Source organism: Leptonychotes weddellii, chromosome 8 (assembly GCF_054177405.1).
Source record: "Leptonychotes weddellii isolate Sample4059 chromosome 8, ASM5417740v2, whole genome shotgun sequence".
In the NCBI taxonomy this organism is placed as follows: domain Eukaryota; kingdom Metazoa; phylum Chordata; class Mammalia; order Carnivora; family Phocidae; genus Leptonychotes; species Leptonychotes weddellii.
This window is the reverse complement of record NC_138376.1, coordinates 78,176,695-78,202,447: the sequence shown is the minus strand read 5'-3', so window position 1 is coordinate 78,202,447 and position 25,753 is coordinate 78,176,695. Positions and strand designations below refer to the sequence as shown.

General features: G+C 35.0%; 1 long non-coding RNA gene across 17 annotated transcripts in view; it reads left to right on the top strand.

Annotated features, from left to right (window-relative positions):
• Window positions 1–25,753, top strand: part of LOC102742234 (uncharacterized) — a 676,629-nt gene that overhangs the window by 296,826 nt on the left and 354,050 nt on the right. The window contains exon 5 of one of the 17 annotated variants that reach the window (XR_014147844.1): window positions 1,099–1,261. The exons of 15 other annotated variants lie outside the window; for them this stretch is intronic. This is a non-coding gene — a long non-coding RNA (uncharacterized LOC102742234). Of the gene's footprint in view, window positions 1–1,098; window positions 1,262–3,212; window positions 3,842–25,753 lie in introns of those variants that run through there. One more of the 17 variants, XR_014147832.1, reaches the window with a different exon arrangement.

Genomic DNA, 25,753 nt, shown 5'->3' with positions numbered 1-25,753 from the left:
TTATCAGTTAATGCATGATTGATTCATTTGTTTACTATGATGTTTGATGATATGCTCTAGGAAGACATGGACCAAAACATATTTATCATTGAATGTACAGAATAGTGTCCAGTATATGGTGTTTAAGAAATATTTAAACTCCACAGTGGTATTTGTGACTTTTTATAATATGACCATAACAGATCATCCCAGTCTTATCTTCTGTTATCTCTTCTTACCTGGAAAAAAAAGGAAGGAAGGAATGAAGGGAGGAAGGGAGACAAGAAGAAATAGTCTGTTGTTCCCCTGCTAAATGTTAGCATATTAACATAAATTGTTAAATGAGATACATAAATTGTTGTACCTATATCAGAACATTTATCACAATCTGCCTGAGTTGAAGTTGTTCATTTGGAGTAGACAGATAGCTAGTAAATTGTGGGCTTCAGAAGGACCAAAGATGTTTCATTTTTGTGACTGAAATATGTTAGTTGAACTGACTTAAACTAGTATAAGCCAATAAAAATGGATTTTTGTCTTAGATTTATAGGAAATGAAATGTTCTTTCTGGAAATTTTCATTTCCTATAAATAAGCATTCAAAAGATAATGACAACTCTATGTTAGAAATGTGCATGTGTGTGTGTGTATGTGTGTGTGTGCGTGTGCATATCGTCATGTGCAAAGAGCAAGCCTCCCTAATCAGGAACATCAAAGTCCTAGCAACTTAGATTACTTTACTGAATGATAACTGATACACCCAACAGAGGACATATTTTTGAGGTACAGATACATCCTTTATATTCAGAGGGAGCCCTTGAATAACCTTGGTGAAATCTGAACTTTGTGTATACAACTATTGTATATATATTTTTCAGTATGCTCAACCCCCCCCCAAAAAAGAGTGGTGTTTCCCTTATAAGCTTGAGTCATTAAATTGAATCATGCACAAAATCTAAGTGGCAAAGCTGAATTAAAATCTTGATCCTGAAGAGACAACTAGAAACAACCCACTTAACTAGCCTCTCAGTACATATGATACAAGGTTGTGCTTCAGAAATATTACAAATTATTCAATTCTTTTTTTTTTTTTTTAAGATTTTATTTATTTATTTGACAGAGAGAGATAGCGAGAGAGAGCACACAAGCAGGGGGAGTGGGAGAGGGAGAACAGGCTTCCCGCGGAGCAGGGAGTCCAATGCGGGGCTCGATCCCAGGACCCTGGGATCATGACCTGAGCCGAAGGCAGCCACTTAACGACTGAGCCACCTTTCAGCAAATATAACCGAGTGAGTATTTTGTTCTAGGCTAAGAGATGTCTCAGAAAATAGCTGTTAACAGGAGGGATAACATTCCTGCTCCCATGGATGACATGTCAATTGGAAGAAATAGGAATTGAATACCTACACACACAATAAAATTAAATAATTACACTGTGATAAATGTTGTAAAGGAACATACAGAGTATTATAAAACTTGATAACAAGAGGCTTTGTTATATAATGAGAAGTGATATTTATGATGATAAATATCATGGAGTAATTGATATTCAGGCTAAGACTTGAAAAATTACTAAGAGTTGTCCATGAAAAGTGGGTGATATATTTTGTGAATTTTTTGCAGTGCCACATAAAATCAAGTAACTACAGAATTCAGTGTAATTCATCCCTATTTTATAGTTATATTTTAATATATGTAATAGGATCAATCCTCTACTCTTTATAGAAGTGGTAAACATACAAAGTAAGTAAAAGCCCAGTAAATGGAAGTCCCAGGGTTTCTTTTCAAGATTCATATGGTTTGCTAGAGTTCAGAGAACAGAATCTAAGAAACTCATCTGAGTAGGTAGCATATGATAGAAAGTTCCCAGTAAGGACTTGTTAATAGAATAGAATATTTGGCTTATGTTGATTTGAAATCTAGCAAATCACTTAACATATCTATGTTAACAATGATTAGCTCATACAAGGTATTCTGGACTGGGAATCAGTCTGTCAGATTGATTTACTCATAAAAACTTGCATATACCCATGAAAGCAATGATAATAATTGTGAAGTTGCAGACTTTGCCCTGATTAGCATAGTTTTGTGCTTACTTTTCTACCCCAAGACATCTCAAAATGTAACTCACTAAGTAAAGGAGCAGGTATTGTGAGGAGAGATGTGGAAAGTTATGTAAAGAAAGGATGTTTGAATCAAACACTCTGGTTGAAATCACATTTTCATTTCATTTCTTTCTTTCTTTCTTTTTTTTTTTTTGAGAAATAGAGAGAGCACGAATGGGTGGGTGGGGGAAGGGCAGAGGAAGAGGGGGAGAGAGAATCTTAAACAGGCTCCAGGCTCAGCATGGTGCTTGAGGCAGGCCTGGGCCTCTATCTCACAACCCTGAGATCATGACCTGAGCTGAAATCAAGAGTCGGATGCTTAACTGACTGAGCCACCCAGGCGCCCCCACATCTTCATTTCTATGTATCATAGCAAATTATTTAATTCCTATGTGCTTCATTTCCCTTTTATTTAAAATGAAACTGATCATGTATCTGGTGCTTCCTATAATTAATACTGTTAATGGCTTTTGACAAGTTAGTTGTTTGGGCTGTTAGGACCCATTCTCTAAGTGATTGTGGTGCTTTTGGAGTCCTGAAGTAATAAAGAAAACATCACATGGACAGAATTTTATATTTTATTAGTTACAAGATGTTTTGCATGGTCTCGTAATCTGCTCAGTGCCAGTAATAGCGCAACTAAAAAATATTTCACATATCTATAAGCCAAAACTTGCTATTTCTAAGTTTTTCTACTTCTAACACAAAACCATAATCACCCATATTCTATGATTGACTGTTAGGAAGCATTAAGGGCAATATGTTTATCTGCATTTGTTCCTTGTATCCTGAGAGGTATTCTCTTTACAGTATCATCCTAAAAAAACAAACAACAACAAAACAAAACAAAAAAACACAAAACAACAAAACAACCAACCAACCAAACAAACAAAAACCTTTGATAGTTTATCATATTTTTAATTTACTCTTTAAAAACTTAAGAATTAAGAGTGGCTTAGGTCTTCATTTATTTTATTCTCCGTGTCCAGAATTAATAAATAATTACCCAACACCCCAAATTATTTAGATCCTATAAGTCAACTAATGGAAAGTGAAAACTAGAAGTTGTCATAACTGAATCTTCTCAATAAATAAATAAACCAAAGAGAATTATCAAATTATTTATTGTAGAATGGGCTAGAACTGAACTGTTGCTTAAATCCTGAAGACCTATTCCTGAAGAATTTAAATTGGAAGCACAGGTTATCTTTTCAGTTCAAATGAAGCAATCCTAGTACAAGTAACCTGAGCATTTGAGTTAGTTTTCTCATCTGTAACATGTGAGATACTCTATATATCTATATCTGTTTCTTTGTCATCTCTATCTAATCCGGTTTGTGGGTTTTCGAGTGTGTGTGTGTAGACGTGGAAATGGAATAATGGATATAAACATATATACTGGAACACAATGAAGCTTTTTTCTTTGTAGATTCCAACTTTATTTTCAGAAGTGTTGTGAAATATATATTTTCTGTCATCTGTTCAGTTATCATCTTGAAGTTCAACTACCTTGAAATTCAGCTATCTTTCTCTATTTTAGGTCATTCATAGCTGAGCTAACACACAGATATTATTATAAAATCAGACTCACATGGATCAGAGATGTCACCCAACATTAAGCTTTAATAACTACTGTCAAGGATATGAGAAATCAAAAAGCTCAAAGCAGAGTTCTGGGACATCAAGGGTAGCTTCTCAGAGCCTGTCTTCCTACATTGGATGTTCACCTTGTTCCAGAGTAATAGACATGATTCACAGGTAAGGCTCATAGTATCATCTCACACAATGGGAGCATGTCCATTTTGAATCATCTCCATTTTTAACCTCAGAGTTGTGCATCTCCCCAGGGAAACATGCCTTATAGATCCTGAATACTATTTACTATAGGGAATTCTTAGGAAGATCATGTTAAGGGCAATTCAGAGATAAGATTTCTTCCTCCTAGTAAATAGCGTTAGTTTATTTTCCCAGAGGTCCAGTTGACAAAAAGACTACACCAGGTTATCTGCTTAGTTCCTCCCCTGGGGCATCACTCATAAAAGAAGTGACATAATCCCAAGCCAGAAGCTTTAACTTCTTCCTGACAGTAGTTAATACCATTTTTCATTCTCATTCTGTTTTCCATTCCCTCTGAATTTTGTGTAAGTTTGCCACAACTGTTATGCAGCCCAATGTCTGTATTTATTGCAATTCTATATCTGCTTTTGATAATGAATTAAATGCTGCTATTTTAGTTCTGTCATGAATTATTTCAGGTATCATTATCTTCATTTCTCTGAATGAATCATCCTTTTTACCACCCCTCCCGGTCTCTTGAAAAGTCTTGTATAGTCTGTATTAGATTTTCCAAAGCTTGTAAGACAAGTATCACTTCCTCCTTTTTTCACCCTTCTCTTCGTTGAATACATCTTCTCCCAAGCAAATTCTTTGTTCCCTTCCATATTGCATCATTGCTTTTTAATTTTTTTCAGAATTTTCACGCAGATTCCATAATATTTTATTTTGTTGGTAATTATATTTTAAATCAATTTTATTACTTTCCACAGTATTTTATACAAATAGTTTAAAAAGTTAAATAGTGGTAAATATCTTATAATAAAATTCACTAGTATCTCTTAGTGCTCAGTTCTATCCAAAAGGTAAAAAAAACCTTGTCTCTGAGTTTGGTATTTCCAGTTTTTGAAATATATGTGGAGTATTGGGTGTTATATGCAAACAATGAATCATGGAACACTACATCAAAAACTAATGTTGTAATGTATGGTGATTAACATAACAATAAAAAAGTGAAATATATGTGTGCTTAATCTATCTAAATATGTATTTCTGTATTAATAATTTTTATTTCATAGCTATTATTTTTATTCTCACCATTACTTCATCTATTTATTATTATTTCTGTTTATTCAGTTATGATGTCTGATATAGTATCTCTTTTAGGAAGTCCTTTCTTAAATAGATCGTATAGCCTGACTATAAACCCATGCCTATCATATTTTTTATGCTTTATGCTTCAAGCTTTTATGTCCCTTTTGAGTTCTCATCGAACTTCCTTCTACTTCTCAAGTTTTAGTACCCCATCAACATTTTTATTATGATGTTCTAAAATATCTTTTGTTTGTGGTAAATATATATGTATTTTTAGAATGGCAGTTACTGTGATTCTATAAGGTAGCCCCTTTCTTTGGGATCCACTCCAGGAGAATATTTACTGAGCTGGAATGTGCTTATTGCAGATTCTGATTATCAGAAGAAGCTCAGAGGTGCAGATTACTTGCCATGGGACCTTTCCAGTCTTGGTGGTCTCCTCTGTGAATAAGACATGCATCATTGACTTTCTATATCTTGTGGAAGTTAACTCTGTAAGGATGCTCTTCCACTACATCCATGTTTCTTGTGACTATAGCTCTACCTTCCAGGATATAAAAAGAGCTTATTCTATACAACATACCCATAAGGTAGATACTTTTCTAGTAGTTCCAATTTACAGCTAAGAAAACTGAGTTTAAAAAGTTAAATTAAACTGCCTAAGTTACTCTTCTTGTAAACAAAGTTTGCACTTAAATCTCAAATTGCCTCATTGCATGCTCTGAGATAGTAGGAGTTCTAATAATTTGCTTGTAGGATGGTAGGCCTGCCTGAATGAGCAGGGGTGGAGGTTGGGGTGGGTCTCTATGACTTAGAAGTTTGTTCTTTAATCATCTACTCTCACAGGAAACCTTGCCTTGCAGGCTTTCTGTTTATGGTAGTCACTTAATGAAAAAAATCTTCCCAATATCACTTACTGGTTGCTACTTCTTATCCTGCATATCGCAGGGCTGTATTCACATTTCCAAATGAGGGTTCAGATTATGATTTTATGAAGGTGCCCTTCTTTTATTTCTCAGACATTCTTTCACTGGAATGAAAAAAAAATTGAGAGTTTATCCTATGTCTCTTCTAATCTGGCCCTGTGTGCATTCTAACAACCAAATAATTGATGTTTCTGTCATATAGATGAGAATATTCCTAGTTTTCTATGTTAATGAAACTATGTCCCTATTTTCATGCATAGTGGATCATTTCATGGTATCTTCCAATGGCAGAGTTAGACATCAGTTTTTATATTACTATTTTAATCCGTTGACTACCTGATGTTTGTTTCATTAGGAATTGTAAAATGGGTCAAGAGGCAGATAGACTCTTCTCTTGAGTTTGACACCTTATTTACTCTTTTTCTCATAATTTTTAAACACTCATACTCTAGTCAAACAGATCTACTTATTTCCTGCAACACAGGAGATGACTCAGTACTTTTGTCATTTGTCACTACTACCCCCCCCTAATTTTTAATATCTCCTTCACCCTTCTCTGAATTTACCCAAATGCACAATATCCAACTTAAGTTGTGTATATTCTATGAAGACTTCACTGGTTACTCTTATTTGTACAGATCTTTTTCTGATAATAATTGTCATTTTAATTTTTTCTACCCTCTAGACTTTTATATGAAGTTCAGTAAATTTACTTTTTTTTTTTTTTAAAGATTTTATTTATTTATTTGAGAGAGAGAATGAGATAGAGAGCATGAGAGAGGGGAGGGTCAGAGGGAGAAGCAGACTCCCTGCCGAGCAGGGAGCCCGATGCGGGACTCGATCCTGGGACTCCAGGATCATGACCCGAGCCGAAGGCAGCCGCTCAACCGACTGAGCCACCCAGGCGCCCCAGTAAATTTACTTTTAATTGTGCTCTGATTATTTTGTGTTTCTTTGTTGGGTCTCTTCATGTAATATGATAATGAAGAAGAAACTATACCTCTCACTTTTTGTCTCTATATCACGTGGTCTAGCCAGGTGCTCTCTTCCCTGACTGCATGTGAATCATATTCAGGAAAGAGGTGAATGAGGAGGGGCAAATGCAGTGTTAAAATCACCTATACCTGAGCTCCATCCCAGGGTAGTAAAATTACAGTCTCTTGATGTGTGGCTCAGGCACTGAATTGTGTTCCATTTCCAACTGATTCTAATGCATGCCAAGTTTGAGAAACCCTGCCTTAGCACTATGTTGAGAATTTAACAGTATTTACCACACATATGATTAAGTATGCATCAGAGAACATCAAAGAACATCCAGGGATAAGAAAAGTTTCCAAGGAAGAAAGTTTTAGACTTCAACATGAATAAATGAGCCATAAATTGTGAATCATAAAAGGTAACTGATTGAAGCAGAAGTAATGATTAGAGATAATTGATAGAAGAGGTGTAATGATGGAGATTTCAAATTTTCCAAGTAAAAGAACTAAAATTAAATTGGATTTTATAAGCATATGTAAGCAGGTACAAACCATAGATGTAAAAGAGCATTCAGACCCTGTCAATTTGGACTCATCTCAAAAAGGAGAAAGGAAATATAGCAACTTGAGCAGCAAAAGACTGAAGTGTCAGAGTATGAAAAAAGGTCTTTGATAGTGATTATCTGAAAATAATAAAATGGAATATAAGTTGTAAAATGAAGAGCCTATCTAAGATAGCTGCAGGCACCTCTCCCCCTTTGGAAGATGGGTGTTTTAGGATGTTGGAGGGAGTTCAATGGAGCTTAAATAATTGCAGCTGAAGGAAGAGTTCTATCCCAATCTGATTCTCTCTGATAAGTTGACAGATCCAGCCACTGGTAAGCAATAAGATATAGAATTTAAAAAGCAAACTTCTCAAGAGAATGAGGATATCAAGACGTAGACTTGCTCTGGCTTCAGGCATTTAGGATACTAGGCTAAGAGTGAAAGATGAATTTGAGACCACCCCAGAAAGAAGGAATAGAACTTTTCATGTCCTTCCTGTATTGTCCAGGACTACTTCAGATCCTGCTGGAGCTGTGTCTGACCTGGCTATTCACGGATAATAAAAAAATAGAAGTTCATGTGAATTTCAAGTTAGTGTGCTTGCTGGTGTGCAAGTCAAGGTGCCATGTATGTGGAGGGGCTGTGATACAGCTAACGGCAACCTTGTATAACAGAAATCATTGGGAAACATAGATAAACAAGTAATACACTACCATTGCCTTCAAAGAGCCAATTTTCACAATTACATGTCTTATTTGTAAACCTATGGGGAAGGGTGATTCAATGTTTAGTGATACTCTGAGTTTGCACAGATAAGAAAGGAAAGGACAGAGATTGATAGAGCTATGTGATAATATATGCTGTTATAAAAGTAAATTTAAATAAATATTTAGATGTGTTAACTTGCCATGCATACAAGCCTTAAGAAGTTTTATATAAAGTTTGAAAATCTGATTATAGTAATTGAGAAAAATATCAACTTTGTCTTACATATGAAGACCCTTAAGGACATTGACTTACAAGAAAACAGATGACCTGAGGCTACTTAAAAGAATCTTACAATGATCTCTAGTATTTAGAACACTTTTTGTTTGTTTGTTTGGCATACCGTAAAAGAAAGGTGTGAATTAATAAATTTCCAGAGTTTTCCTAAGCACCATTGTTTTAAGCACCTTACTGAAAACTGGAATATGACTAGTCCTCTGTCTGGTAACTTAATCATTATTCTTTTATTTCAGAGGCACTTGAGAAGTTGTAAATTTTTAAAATTCTGAAAGAAAAAAAAGCATACACACACATGCAGACTTTTTTTTTTACTTTTACTGGATGATAATCCACTTTTGAAAGAATAAAAATATTTTTTTTCCCGTCAATGCAATCTGCTTTTGATATTCATTTTCATTACATTCTGCAACATACTCATTGTCTCTACAGTATAACCCTAACTAAAAAAAAAACCTAAGGGGAGGAAAAAGGCATTAAAAATATCTACACATCTGCTTTCAGCCTCTCCATTATTACTAAGAATGTTCTAAATCACCTTGCGTCTGATGACATTAAATCAGAGAGAACAGGCAAAGGAGGCCATGTCAGCGTGCTGATAATGCATCCACTGTACTGTCTGGTCGGTTTATACTCTGTCACTTTCCATTAAAAGGGCACTGAATAGAGCAATTTTTATCTAGGACAAGTTTGTAAAAGTAATTCCACTTCTTTTTTCTTGTCTGCAACAGCAATTAGTTTGTAATAACAATTGCGATATCATAAGTGTCTGACATTTTTTGTTGAATTAATTTCATTGTGTTTACTTTTTTCTAAATTCATTTTAGGCCTTTTAGAGAATACGGTATAAAACTAGGATGATTAATAAAAATCTCCCAACCTAAGTGTTTTTTTTTTTTTTAATTTAGATTCCCAATATCATTTAAATATACTGGATATGTTTTTATTTTTTTAGCTTAGGAGAGTTTACTAATGCCTACTTAAATGTGTTGTATATTTTCAGGTTTCAAAAGTTATGTATATTTGTTGTAGAGAATTTAGACAATACAGAAAATATACAGAAGATAAAGAGCACTCAAAGCCAAGCATCCAGAAATAATCACTGCTAATTATTTCAAATATATTTTTTCTAATCCTGTGTGTGTGTGTGTATGTGTGTGTGTGTGTGTATGTGTGTGTGTGTGAATAATGGTCCAGTCAGGAGAGAGAAACCATGCAGTAATCTGAATAGAGAAGGCTTACTATAAAGATTAATTAAATATTTATAAGAGATTAGTTTCCAAGAGGAAATAAAAGAACTCTAAAGAAGAAACTAGAGCTGACAGAAGGAAACCAAGGAAGGCATAAACTTGAAAGTGCCCCCCTCCCCTGCCTTCCTTTCTAAGGATGAGGTTCAGAATCCATTGGAGAAGGCAAGACTTCAGTCTACTACATGGTGAAGAAGTTGGGTTATCCTGGGATTGAGCTGGTTCCCAGATGGCAGACCAAGACTTATCCACTACTGGAAGAGGAGCGTTACTGATGGCCCTGTGGGTTGCTGGCTGCTGAGTCTCACAGGGGAAAATGAAGAAAAAACACACTAGAGTCAACAAGAGAAATCCTTTTCATCCTGCAGTGTCCCTCCAGCACCTCTATTGGCAATGGGAAGGTATTTATAACATCAAGCTCCATTGTGACAATGAGGTCAGTGATGGGTGGCTCTGGAGCTGAGAGGTAATAAATTGTGGTAACTGACGCTGACATACAGTATGTTGTATATAATCTTGTCTTTATTTTTTAAAAATATTATACTACATATTCTTTCCTGAAATTTGCTTTTCTCACCAATTTATATAGAAATATTTGTATCTTTTACAACAGAGTTTTAAAAGCCTATACAGTATTTCATAACAAGAATGCTCCATGGAAATTTTGTGCGTGTTGTGTCTGTGTAGTGTAGACAGGGCATGCCTTAGTAATTCATTTAAGTAATCTCTGTAAAGAGACACGGTCTTATTTTCCATTTCTTTGTTGCTTTGGCAATTTCAGTTGGTCCTTTTATCTGATGGGCTTTTTGCCATTGTTAATCAAGATTGTCCTCATATTTGCCCTTGCGGGAATGAAACTTCTGGGAAAGAAATTTATTCACTAAAATATCTTTATTCTGAGGAAAATAACTCATAATGTTGGTGGTTTTCTTGTATTTTAGATCACAAAGTCACAACCATCTTGAGAGCACTCTATTTCCATATTTAACAGTAATTATAACTTTCCTATCATAATAGGGTCTTATACCAGGCATATTTTTTCAGAGAGGAATTGTTGAGAACTTGAATTGAATTACCAATATTTTCTTCATTTACCATTGAACTCCCTTTATATATTTCAAAATTATTCTCTTTGAGGCCTTTGTTTCCTGATGTGTTACTATGAGATACGACGAAAAATAGTTCATATGTATACATCTCAAAAAGGAAATAGATTTACTGAATGAGTTTTGTTGCTTTTTGAAAACCCATTAATAATATCTTTAAGATATGGACAAGGTAAATGTACAGTTCTTTCATATGATCTACAGAAGTAGACTTTACATTTAATTAATTTAAGCATTGTGAAAGGAATTAAATGGTAGCCATGATCAAAACTCTTGAAAATTTAAATGGTGAAATTTTCATACAACAAGATTCGGTTTAAAACAAAGCAGAAACAGAATCTGATCTGGTTTAATTTGTGGTTTAAATGGCTATTTATATACAATATCATGAAATAAGATGAAGTAACATAAAAATTATGATCCCACATAAGAAAGTTTATAAACCCGTTTACGACTATTTTATTTTGAAATAAAAAGAAAAAATCAGTACTATAAAGTGATTCATAAAGAGAATGAATGTGAGAAATATGATAGTGCCTATTGCAACTATGGCCCTTTAAACATGAAAGGCAAGTATATTGAGTACCTTGTTAATAATAAAATTTGCTCTTAAATAATATTTTGATAGATGAAAAATGTTATGTATGTATACATTGCATATGTATACATTGAATTTGTGATTGTATATATAGTTATACTATACACATAAAGATGTATAACCTTATCTAATTTATTTCAGTCCTCTGGGAAAGCTCCTGAAATTTTTCATGTTTTAGAAAATATGGCTCAACTCCTCTTAATCTATGGTTGGTAGCGGTCTGCTTCCTTTCTTCAACAGCACCACACCGATCTAGTTGACTGCCATCTCTCCTTAGAGTTTAGCAGGAGCCTTCTTATTAATTTCCTTGCAATAACTCTAACTCTTTTCCCATCAGCTGGGATGATTTAAGGTTGTTGTTTTTTTTTTTTTAACTTAATTCTTTTCATGTCCCCTTCTCTGTTTCAAGTTATTCAATTGTTGCTTGTTGTTTATTGATGAAGATAAACTCCCTAAATGGATAAGTTTCACATCATTTTTCTAGAGAAGATAAGGATCTTTTAAAAATATTTTAGTTATTTATTTTTAGACAGAGAGAAAGAGCATGTGCATGAGAAAAGAGAGGGGCAGAGGGGAAGGGGGAGAGAGAGAATCTGAAGCAGACTCCTCATTGAGCCTGGAGCCTCACATGGGGCTCAGTCTCAAGACTGTGAGACCATGACCTGAGCCAAAACCAAGAGTCAACTGCTTAACTGTCTGAGTCACCCATGTGCCCTGATAAGGATCATTTTTATATCTTTCTCCTGATCCACCTCCTAAGATCACCAGGCTATCAGTCAGAGGGTCAGTGCCAAGCCTGCTACTCCAGGAGACACAACACCTCATCTGGAGTGCCACATCACCTTCCTACAAAGAAGGCAAGGTCTCAATTTCCTGGTCCTCCTGGACACCTAAGTGACCACACCATGGACAGTTCAGGCAGCTAGACTGGAACCTATTAATTTCTTTAACTGTGTATGTTTACTTTGCTTCCTAGCATTATTTCCAAACTATTCTTCCTCCTCCTTTAAATGCCCAGTCTCCTTTGGAGTTCATACAATTAGACTTTTTCATCTCTGTTACTGTCAACTACCTAACTCTAGTCATACCTGTTCATTGATTATTTAATCATTTTAGCACTTGCCTTACTCTTTTCATCTTCACTAGAATCCTGTCACCATTATTGATAATTGAAATAGCAACAGTTTTGTCTCTTAGTTCTTATACCAGAGCTACAATGATCGTTTATTCTACCACTCCTCAGCCATCTATAACTGTGATCAAAACACTAATAATTTCTCTCTTTCAAAATATCTGTCATCAACTCCTATCCTACTAGTTGATTTTCTCTAGTAAATTCCAATGCAGAAATTATACAACTTAATGAAGACATCTATCGACTCCTGTTTGTACTAGTCATCATGTCCCTCATATTGCCATTATCTCTTTTACACATTGGATTTCTTGTTATATCCTTGTACAAATCTTTTCATAACAATTGCATACCAATCATTACCATACCATTTTCTTAAAATGTAACCTTGTTTGATTTACTCCTCTCTGCCTCAGTCCTTATAGATTAATAATGTCGTTTTGTGCCAAAACCACAACTGCATCTTTGTGCAATTGCACTGACTTTTAATACTTAATCCACAGTCATAAATTCCATTTGGAAATTTGATATTACTTGACAATATTTCTACCTTTGTCCTATATGTTCACTTTCCCATTCTTCAAAACGATTTGTTATCATTATTGTTCCCTCTCTCTTCATTCTTCTACATATCTTTATGACACTGTCATCTTTATTTCTCACTATACATTGATGTCCTTTCTATAAAATAATAAGTGTAGAAAGGAGGTTCACTGATTTCCCACCAGTAAATCTGTCTACATCTGTCTGTACCCATTTTTTTTCTTTTCCTTCTTTTCCTTTTTTTATAATGTATAAAATATCCTTACACTTGTGGCAAAACCCCTCCATTTTTGTTCTGAATTTTACCTTCCTATATACTTACTCCTATAATTTTCTCCTTTCCTACACCACCAATTTCTGTTATACTGGTTATTCTTATCAGCTGAGGAGCATGCTTAGCATTTGTTACGTGTGGTACATATCCTTTCTTGAGCCTTTATTGTTCCCAATTACTGCTCTTTTTCTCTGTTCACAAGAAAAGCAAAATCCTTGAATGAGTTGTTTTTGTTCTGTCTCCAACTTTTTTCCTTTCCTACTTGTTTATTCTTTAAACAATACTTAAAAAAAATAAACAATACTTTCATCCCCACATCTCCATTGAGAAACTTATTACATTCTCTAATGGCATCCCAACTTTCAGATCTAATGGACTAAGCATTGGTTTTGTCTTACTGACCTCTTCTGAAGCCCAAATAGTTGTTTACTTTTTCTCTTGCTTCTATAATAGCAGAGATGTCCCTTATTTTTCTTTTGCCTCATTGGCTGCACTTCCTCATTAGTATACATTATTCCTCTTCCTTAAATGCACTTCAGAGTTTATTCATTCTGTAGTCATTTATTAAGAAATGTATGTCAAGGTTGTGCTTATGATATTTCAGTGAATAAAATAGATGAAAACCATCTGGGGCTTATAGGACATAAGCTCCATGAGAAAAATAAACACATTTATAAATTTCATAGTGTGTTAAAAGCCATAAATGTTAATAAAATAAAATTAGATAAATAAACATATGAAAAGTTGTTCAACATCATTTCTCTGTAAAGAATTGCAAATTAAAATAATAATGAGATACAACTGCACACATATTAGGATGGATAAAATGCAAAAATCTAATAATACCAATTGTTGATGAGGATATGGAGCAACAGTCCAAAATGGGTACAACCAATTTGAAACACAGTGTCACACCTTTTATTTGATTGTTTATTTATTTATTCATTTATTTATTTAATATTTTATTTATTTATTTGAAAATGAGAGAGCAAGAGATCATAAGCAGGGGGAGCAGCAGAGGGAGAGAGAGAAGCATGCTCCCGGTCGAGCAGGGAGACCAACGTGGGGCTCTATCACAGGACCCTGGGTTGATGACCTGAGCGGATGGCAGATACTTAACCAACTGAGCTACCCAGGAGCCCCAGTGTTTCATCTTTTAAACAGAGTCCTACCATACAGTGTAGCAATTGTTCTCCTACATATTTATCCAACTGATTTGAAAATTTTGTCCATACCAAAACTTATACATGAAAGTTTGCATATCATCATCAAAAACTGAAAGCATCCAAGATGCCCTTCAGTGTGTGAAGGGGTACATAAATTTCAGTCCTTCCATACAGTGGAATATTATTCAGTGATTAAAAGAAATGACTATCAAGAACACAAAAACATGGATAAAACTTAAATGCATATTGCTAAATAAGTCAATATGAAAGGTCTAAAAATTGCATAATTCTAGGGCGCCTGGGTGGCTCAGTCGTTAAGCGTCTGCCTTTGGCTCAGGTCATGATCCCAGGGTCCTGGGATCAAGCCCCGCATCAGGCTCTCTGCTCAGCAGAAGGCCTGCTTCTCCCTCTCCCACTCACCCTGCTTGTGTTCCCTCTCTCGCTGTGTCTCTCTCTGTCAAAAAATAAAATCTTAAAAAAAAATAAAAATTGCATAATTCTAATAATATGAAATATGGGAAAGGTAAAATTATAGAAATAGTAAAAACATCAGTGGCTGTCAGAGGTTTTAGGAGGAGGTAAGAGCTGGACATATGGAGTACAGTGGATAGTTTAGGGTGTTGAAAATATTTTGTATGATGGTTTAATGGTGCATATATGACAATATTCATTGTGAAAGTCCACAGAACCTCATATAAGAAAGATGTAACCTTAATGCATGCAAATTTTAAAGAATCAGTTTGGAGGTCAAGGGATCTTAGGATGGAGTGCAAAGTGTGATGAAGTGATCTAACTGTATTAAAAATATAAGAAATTACCTCACTGAGGATGGAGGAAAAAATGCTGACCTAAGTAACTTTGGGACTGAGCAGAATCCATAAGAATAAGGAAACTGTACATTACTGTACTCCAGCTGATAAAGTTGTTTCACATGGGGGTATGTCTTAACATTATGAATATTGCTAGAAATGTATACTGCAATTGAAAAATTGAGTAAGTGTATGGAAGATGGTGGGAGCTAGATTTTTCACTGTTGGAATGGGAGTTTGCAAATAAGCATGGGAAGGAACCTAGAATGATCCATTTAGTAATGGATTAGGGTTGGAAATATTACTATGAACTCAGGATTAGCTTAATGTAAATACAGATAACTACAGATAGAAATATTTATGGTGTGTATATACATGAATTAGTATACGCAAATCAACCATGATCAATATGTCAAATGCTGCTGGTTTCATAAATGAGGTTAAGAATGAAAACTTAAATTCATGCTTAGTTATGTAGCCATTATTGATGACATTGATAAGAGCAGTACTGGTGGAATATTGTGGACGACAGCCTGATTCATGTGGGTTTGTTTAGGATAAGGGAAAAGGAATTTGTAGAGAAAGGAGTTTTATTGCAAAGGAGAACAAAGAAATGACATGGTATTTGGTTAGGACAGTGAAATCAATACTTTTTTAAATGAATAACATTTATATTTAATGAGAATGATTTAGTAGAAAGGTGCAAATTATGATGCAGGAAAGAGGATAATTGCTGAAGTGATGTTACAGAACAGTTAAGAGCATATATATGGTCCCTAAACATGAGCAAGAATTGGCTTTACACATGAGGATGGAAGGCAGACTCTGAGTGTGGATGAAGATAGGTGGATACGTGTGTGGTTAGGAATGTGTGGAGGTTCTTTTCAGGTTGTTTCTACTTTTTTTCGGGAAGTAGAAATCAAGGTCATGTACTAATAATGAAGATGGAACACATAGTAGTGAAAGTTGAGGAGAGATTAGAAACTTGAAATTGTATCTTGGGTGGCAGGAGAATAAATGCATGTAGGGAAGTATGAAGAGATTACCAGGAAACATTAATGACTATTTTAGGGTTATCAGTATGAATTTATAGTGAAGCAGTCAGTGTAGTTGAATATTCTTCTTTTTTATTCATATTGCACCAATATCGGGTATAGAGAAAGCAGAAAGTTGGATTAAATTGGATTAAGAAAGTTGGATTAAACAGATTTATGATTTTACTAGGTGAGTACAACAAAATTAGAGACAGGCCAGGAAGTTGAATATGGGTACAAAAGGGATTATAATGGACAATGGCATTTGAGCTAGCTTAGGAGCAGGGAGAAAATAACAAAGGTCTTAGTGACAGCAGAAAATTAGTAGGATAAATAGATTGAAAGAGTGGAGTAATAGAGATAGTGAGTTGAAAAGATCGAGTGGGAATGCAAATTGTTATAGCCATTGTGTAAAACAGCATGGAGGTTCCTCAGAAAATCAAAAATAGAACTACCATATGATCCAAAGAAAATAAAAACACTAATTCAAAAACATACATGCACCTGTGTGTTTATTGCAGCATTATTTACAATAACCAAGATATGGGAGCAACCTAAGTATTCTTCAATAGACAAATGGATGAGGAAGATGTATACACACACACGTGCACACATGCATTGGAATATTACACAGCCATAAAAAGGATGAGATCATGCCATTTGAGACAATATAGATGGACCTAGAGGGTATTATGATAAGTGAAATAAACCAGACTGAGAAAGACAAATACCATATGATTCTACATGTAAGTAGAATCTTAAAAAATATGAATAAAGTGGACAAAAAGCAGAATCAGAACTATTAACACAGAGAACAAAGTGATGATTGCCAGAAGGGAGAAGGTTGGAAGTTGGGCAAAATGGGTGAAGGTGAAAGGGAGACATAGGCTTCCAGTTATTGAATGAATAAGTCATAGAAATAAAAGGCACATCATAAGGAATATAGTCAATGATATAATAATGATGTAACCAGACAGACGGTAGTTACATTTATAGTGAGCATAGCGGTAACATATAGACTTGTCAAATCACTGGGTTGCACACCTGAAACTAATGTAACATTGTATGTCAACTATACTCAAAGAAAAAAAAAGAGTGATGATCAAAGAGTGAAATGCACATAATTGTTACTATGTAGGTTGCTTTTACTGGTAATAATAAGTCCCAGGATAAGATGTGAATGTGTGGCTAAGGCAAAGTTAAGGGCAAGATCATTGGAAGATCAGTTCAGGAAAAAAGGAGCCTGGGGGTTATCAGGATCAAGTACATATTTGCCAAAATCACCAAGAATTATGACTGGAGTAGTGTGGAAAGAGTGGACAGTGAGCCAGGAACAGACATCTTCGGAACACAGGTTGAATAACTGGGATCTGAAAATGACAGTGACATATGAAGAGTAGTAGGTGACATAATCAATGGATGTGTGATTCAAATGCAGTGTTTTAAAGAGATTGTAGAAGTTTATAAAGACAGCAAAGAGGGGCAAAAGGACCACTCCCACACTTCCCAGCCCCACAATGACAATACCTTCTAACACCCTAGAGGACTGCAAGGGAGACAGTGCCCTCAGGCAGAAGTCACGTGTTTTTTTGGCACAGTAAAATAACAGAAACATTCAAACAAGAGGTTGAAAAAATGGAATATTTTGCTGCTGATGGTCTTTGAATTCCATAGTTGAAGAATTTCTAGATGTGAGGGATGTGATAAGGATGTAAAACAGGAGCTGTTCAGAGCTTTATGTAGACTAGTGTTTATGGGAGAAGTATCTGGATATCTGGAACTTCTAGTGGTGAGTGTACAATAGGGAAAAAAGGCATACTAATATTTTTTTTTTCCTGGTTGATTCAAGGCGGAGAAGGGTATTCAGACTGATGGTTGAGGGGTGGGGATTGTAGATGTCTACACTCTTGTGTTCACTCCTGTTAATGAAAACAAGTTAGTCTGAGGAAAACTGCATATGGATACTCTGCTTAACCTTAAATAATTCAAATGAAAGGCTTAGGGGAGGTGTAATCTTATTTCCAGTGTGTGAAGCTTAAATTTGACCTAGGCCTGACCCGGGGCCTGAATCTGAGTCCTCCTACCTTAAATATCTCCATTTCACATCAGGGACTCTCATCTGGTACTGTTTATGTTTATGACCCTCAAGATTATATGTTCAGCCCTGACCTTTTCCTGGAAATTTAGATTTGTTTATCAAACTACATACCTGACATCTTCACTTGAATGTCTACAGAGCATTTCAAACGTAATTGTCCAAAACAGAACTCTTGAACTTCAGATGTTTTCTTCAAAGCTTCTCTTTTATTTTCCACCTCTCAGTCAAAAGCACTAACATCCATGCCACATTTCAAGACCAAAAAAATGGGATCATCCTTCTTTCTTCCTTCATTTTAGCTAGATGTATCAGCACATCCTCTTGAATACCTGTCAACCTGAGATCAATCTCCCTGTGTTCATCTAAACTATAATCTAAATAATCTTCATTCCCCAGCTCGGTTGATTTAACATCCTGATAACTAATCTTCTGATCTTGCCCCTACAGGATTCATTTTATATCCAGAAGTCAGGATGATGTTCTAAAAATAAAAGTAGGTGATCTACCTGTCTATTCCCTCTTCCTACCGCCACTCCTACCATCAGCACACACTCTTCAAAGGCTTGCTATCGCTTTGAGAATATAACTAAGTTCTTTACCCCATTCTATACATCCCTGTGTGATCTAGCTCCTGCCTCTTTCTCCAGTGTCGTATCAGTTCACTTTCTCTCTTGCTCATTATGCTTTAGTCACATTGGTCTTTCCTCTGTTCTTTGTAACTGAAGCTTGTTACTTTCCTAAGGTCATTCGCAAACTGTTTCTCTGCGTGAAATGCTCTTCCCCTTGTTCTCACAATGAATAGCTCTTTCTTACTTTTTCCTCCCCATTAAATATCACTTCTTCTTCAGGAAGGTTTTTTTTTTTTTCCTCAAACATTCAGTTTTACTAAAAAAATTTGTTGTATCCATCATTTCAGCCTGATTCAACTCTCTGAAAAGAAGTTTGTATCACCTGACATTGTCTTGCTCAGAGAAGTTTTCGGTTATGTCCACTGCTCTAGTCCCAGTGGCTTAAAAGCAGCCTACTTAGTGCTCGATATATACTCATTGGACGGATGAGAAAATGCATGGATGACTGGAATGACAGCCTAGCCCGATGACTTCTCTTCTCACATCTTAACCTACCCCTACTCCAAGCCAGAGTGTTCTTCCTCTTCATACATTGTGAAATGTTAAGCTCCCTTCCCTATCAGGGCCTTTCACAAGTGGTTCTGTCTCTGCATGTAACACATTCCTGTTCCCCTAGATCCCTTCCTCACCTACTGAACTTGTGTTTATCTTCAGATTCCAGCTCAAATAAGTCCTCCTCGGGGAAATCTACTTTGTGACAGGGAACGTTTTCATTATAAAGTTTCATAACACCAAGTTCTGCTATTTTGAAGGACATATCTAGGCTGTAGTTTCTTTTTTCAATTTTTTATTCTCATGTTTCTCCTCAACAAAATTGTAAACGCCTGAGTCAGGACCATATCCGTTTTTGCATTCGATTATATCCTCATCAACTAGGCAGGTAGGAAGTCTTACTCAAAAATATTAATCCAATCTTTTTTATCTCCTTTAACTGTCTAAATAAAAATGAAAGTAAAGTCCCACAAAAGCAATCAATAAGTACATCCTCAGCCAGAGCCTATCTATTTCCCATAACCTGTGACTGAGCTTAATCAACAATTAGGGCATTTTGAGCTCTAATGGACCATGGATACCAAGGGCTTGGTCTAACTATCAGCTCCCAAAAAAGACAAGTGGAGGGCAAACAGTAATTAAATGGCAGAGCTCTATCAACAGTTCAGTAATCCTTGTCCACACCTGGGTGACTCCAATAATAGCTGACAGTAAGATGCTGGAGGTAATAAAACTGAGCTACCTTGCATGTTGAGGGCCCTGTGTTCATTCTGGGGGGAGACAGAGAATTTCTAAAGCATATAAATTTTACCCCTTATGATGTGTTTTTAGTTGCCAACAAGGTAGGTAAATAGTTCTATCCCTGTCCCTTTTTCTATCCTTTGTTTCTTGTTCAAGCTATATTTTAAAGAAAGCTGAGATTTGGGTGGAAATGGGTTCTCTACCTATTTTTCTGAATATGCGATCAAGCAGCTCCTGGTTCTACTCCATTCTTACGGGTTTTGTTACATTTAATTAAATGTGATAAAATTAAGAATCAGTCTTTTAAAAATATCAATAGAACTAACTAATGTTGACCTAGTATTTTCTGCCACTTCGATTTTTTTTTTTTTTTGTAATCATTGAATGCCAAGAGAATAAAAACTGCAGGCAACCTACTCTCCACTAAAGTGCTCTGGAATTCTGTTATTTGAGCTCTGTTTGGCAGCAGGGAATGGGTTTGGAATAGGTCAATGACTATTTTTGGGGGGAGAAAAAATTGACTTTGTCCCACCTCAAAACAAAATAATACATATAAAATGAGAACTGCGCCAGATGCCAACATTTTGGTGCACTCAGCATATGCCAACCACTATTCTAGGCACTTGCCATGTGTTACTTCAGTTAATCATCACAACAACTTTATATATCTGTATCTTTCTTATAACAAATTTGAGGCTCAGAGAAAATATATCTCTTGCCAAAGTAAGTGCCAAAGTGAAATTTGAACTCCACATTGATTTTTCTACATGAACAGAATATCAAAAGAAAAACAAGTTAAAAACACTAAGATTAAGCAATAACCTTTGCTAACATAACTAACATCTGTTGAACAACAAGAACAAATAAAAACTATGATAAGCAAATGAGAGGATTAGGGGATTTATTTCTAAGATGCTCTGTGTTGGTACATCTGAGCTAGATAATTTAGCAGTTACAATGGCCAGAGAAGAGTTACTGTTTGCTTTACTTCAATTCAAGAATATTTGGGGGGCACCTGGGGGATTCAGTTGGTTAGGCATCTGACTTTTGGTTTTGGCTGGGTTCATGATCTCAGGGTCCTGGGATCAAGCCCCAAGTTGGGCTCTGCATTCCCTCTCCCTCTGCCTCTCCCCCTGCTTGTGCACTCTCACGCTCTCTCTAAAATAAATAAATAAATCTTAAAAAAAAAAAACCCACAAGAATATTTGGGAAATAGAATAGCAGATGTTCTAATTGTGAGGCTTATAAACATTCTGCTTTTGTCAATGGAGAGTATCTTCACAGTTGATTGTCACAGTTTCATCCATCTGTACCTAGATGTCTGACATAGTACTTATGGTCAGGTATTGGGTTACAATTTGCTTGTAGGTAGGTGTTATAATTCCTGCCAAAGATGGACTCTCAGGATAAATGACAGCAAATAATAGTAATAGAGATTATTATTCAGAATGCATTTTGTTTGTGTTTTTCATGATTCAATTGAAATCCACTGATGATGACTCTCAGCTTCTGTGTATTATATTCTCCCCATTAACGGGCTTGACTTGCAAACAAACTGTGGTCTCAAACCTGGATGGATTCTAGAACCAACACTGACCCGAGGCAAGAAAACTTTATGTAGCACTATGTCATCTTTAAATTTTCTGATATTCCTGGTGCCTGGATGGCTCAGTCGGTTAAACTGCCTTTGGCCCAGGTCATGATCCCAGGGTCCTGGGATTGAGTCCCACATCGAGCTTTCTGCTCTGTGGGGAGTCTCCTTCTCTCTTTCCCTTTGCCCCTCTCTCCTGTTCTTGCCTGTGCTCTCTCTCTCTTTCTCAAATAAATAAATAAATCTTTAAAAATTTCTAATATTGCAATATTAGATGTTATACCTATATAGCACATTCAATAAGCAGTTGGATTATCTTTTTAATTATTGTGCTGAAATATAACTGATGGTTTTGGTGGAATGATTTAGCTTTAAGTGAAGCATAAAAAAAATGAAGGTTTTTAATTTGCGTATGTTTGAGTCTCAGAAGCTCTTAAGAGGGTAGCATAATTTTGTTTATGCCCTTTGTTTATTATTTGCTTCAACTTTGAACAAGGCTTTTAATCCAAATATTAAAATATACAAATTTAGGAATTAAGGTAGATACTTACTGGCATAGGAATTGACAGATTGGTGAAACACAATAGGAAAGTCTGAAACAGATGAAAACAAATAGGAATTTAATGCGTGATGAATGTTTTAAATATATGAAGAGCTCTTACAAATCAAACTAATATAACACTGCATGTTAACTATACTGGAATTAAAATAAAATATAAAAAAATATGGCTATAAGCCATATTGATACAAATAAACAGGGAGATGGAAAGGTTCTTTTTTTAATTAAGGTATTTATTAAACAGTTGTTGTGTATCTAAGAATTTCTATGAAACAGAAATACTTCTTACACTACAGGGCTTTTTTTTCCTTCAATTTTATAATATTAACAGAATTTTAGACCTACAAGGGGATTATAGAGACTTTGTTACCTAACAAAGAAATATTTATTTATTTATTTATTTATTTATTTATTTATTTATTTATAGAGAGGGTGGGGGAAGACCCTGAGATCATGACCTGAGCCAAAATCAAGAGTCAGACACCTAACCGACTGAACCACCCAGGCTCCCCAAAGAACCATTTAGAAAAAGAATTAAAGGAATGTCATTGCTAAATTTATTGATACTTTCACTTAGGCTATGCCTGAGATCATTTTTAGACTCATGGTACATTTTTTTTTTTTAAAGATTTTATTTATTTATTTGAGAGAGAGACACTGAGAGAGAGAGCACATGAGGGGGGGAGGGTCGGGAGGGTCAGAGGGAGAAGCAGACTCCCTGCCGAGCAGGGAGCCCGATGCGGGACTCGATCCAGGGACTCCAGGATCATGACCTGAGCCGAAGGCAGTCGCTTAACCAACTGAGCCACCCAGGCGCCCCTCATGGTACATTTTTATGTTGGGGTATAGATATCTTTTTCTAATACTTTTCCAACTGTATTTCAATTGGGATGTTTGTGAATTTAACAAAAAAATATTTATGAAATCACAGATACTAGGTTTATTTCCAGAAAATCTAGCATGGAATGTATGTTTAATATTGTAAAACTGAAGTATATGAAAAGGCTTTTTCTTACTTGCCAACTAATGCCAACTAATAAATACAGAACGTATGGATGCTAAAACACATGGATGAAATTGTTCTAAGGAATTTGATATTTACAAGTTCTCTTCCTAAATTACTTATTAATTAGAAATGGAAAATAGTAACTTTATAATGGAGAAACCTGGGGGATACCACTAAAAAAAGTCATCAAATCTAACATCACCAATATTGGAACAAATGACATCAAGTGCCTTCTTATAAATGCACATAGAAATAAACATCATTTCTGCATTATTCCTGCCAACAATATAAAGTCTAAATTTAATCACAAGGAAACAGGCAAATTGAAGTTGAAGGACATTGTATAAACTGTTCCTAACTCTCAAAATGTCAATGAAAAGAAACAAGAAAATGCTGAGAACATGTTCTGGAATAAGGGAAACTAAAAAGCCAAGACAACTAAATTGAGTGTTGGTCCTGAATTTGATCCCCATCCAGGGAAAGATAGCCATAAAAGAAATTATTGGAACAGTTGATGACATTAAATATGGATTATGATTTAGACAATAATTTTATATTATTGAAATTTGTTTGATTTTCAAAACTGCATTTGTTTATGAAAGATAATATGTTTATTCTTAGAAAATACACTAAATACTTTTAGGGACAAGTATAGGGTATGGTTCCTTAACTTATTCTCAAGTAGTTCAGCAAAATGTAATAATTTGTATATATATAAATGTACTACTGTATAGTAGGGAGGAGGGAAAGAGACAGGGACAGAAAGAGGAAGGAAGGAGAGAGAGAGAAATAAAAAAAATCTGAACAATTGCTAATATGGGCAAAGGATATAAAGGAATTCCTTACACTATTCTTGCAACTTTTCTGTTAGTTCAAAATTGTATCAAAATAGGAACTTACTAAAATATCTGAGATGTTAAGCAATGAAAGCCTGTAAAACTGTTAGAAGTTCTGTTGCAGAAGTTTATCTGTTGGCCTGGAGATGTTCTTAAATATATTTTTAAAATTAAAATTATAAATGCATGCTATGTTATAATTCACATACAAAATTTCAATACATACATGATTTTCAGTGATGTGTGGTAAAATTTCAGACTTTTGTTTGTTACTTCTTTTCTTTTGCTTACCTCTCTTCTTTGATTTCTCTGTAAGAAACACTTTTTGCTTTCATAATAAAAATATTTAAAAATTATCTACAAAACAAAATGCCCTTTCAGTATACATACCCCAAGAACAAGTTATTTTTTAATGTGTCCTTTAAGCTGTCACTTCTTTAAGTATGTAGTACATCAGACTTTGGAGTGGAAACTATATTCATTTGCTTGCTAGTATTAACTGAGTGAACTTACTCTACCAGCTCTTTCATCTTGATTGACTAGGGCTGTGTTGGTGTGACACTAAAACAAGAAAAAAATATAAATAAAATAAAATAAAATAAAAAAAGATGGTCCTAACTCTAATATAAATCTCCATAGAAACTCAACAATAGAAACCAGGGTGACAAAAGATACACAAATACACACATGTACACACACACAAATCAGCAATGAATTTAAACCATTTATTTCTGACATAGAATGGAATAAAAAAAGGAATTCTTAAAATTCCAAATGCTCAAACTAATATATACTAATATATAAAATGATCAAGATTACTCTTTATAAGAGAAATTTTGCATTGTTCAATAAAGTACTACCATACTATAGTTAATTTCCTGGAATATGTCAAGTATATACTTACAATATTATACAATGTTAAAAGAAATCCCAGTACCTATGGGAATCAAATAATCATTTTGGGAGTAAATGGAATAATAATTCACTCACTTTTTATGAATATGTTAACAGAATTTTAACAATTGCCAAATCCCTTTTACATTGACATGTTTTAAGTCAGCTGGGTATAAGAACTTATGATAAAGGGATACCACCCTTTTACCCAAAGGTCATGGTTCATCCCCAGTTTACTATTGTTCTTATCAGAGCATTAAAGTTAGTAAGTTATGGAGCTGTCAAGGTATTCAGCAAAGAATTTACGTATGAAAATTTAAGAGTGGCAGTCCACTGAACAGTGGCAGAATTCTGTAATGATACTGGATAATTGAAAGTGTAAGTTTATCTCTACAGAACTTCTCTAAAGTACAGTTTTATACAATCAGCATAATGTAACTTTCATAACTGGTTTATGAGAAATATTTCTACTCTGCGGACTTCACATTAAATTATTCTTGTTTCCACTAGGTAGTTCTTAAACTGAAAATTCCTTCTGTAACAATTGATATAGGGCCCTGTATTTTCTTCCTTTTTGCTATTGCTCAGAAGAGCAA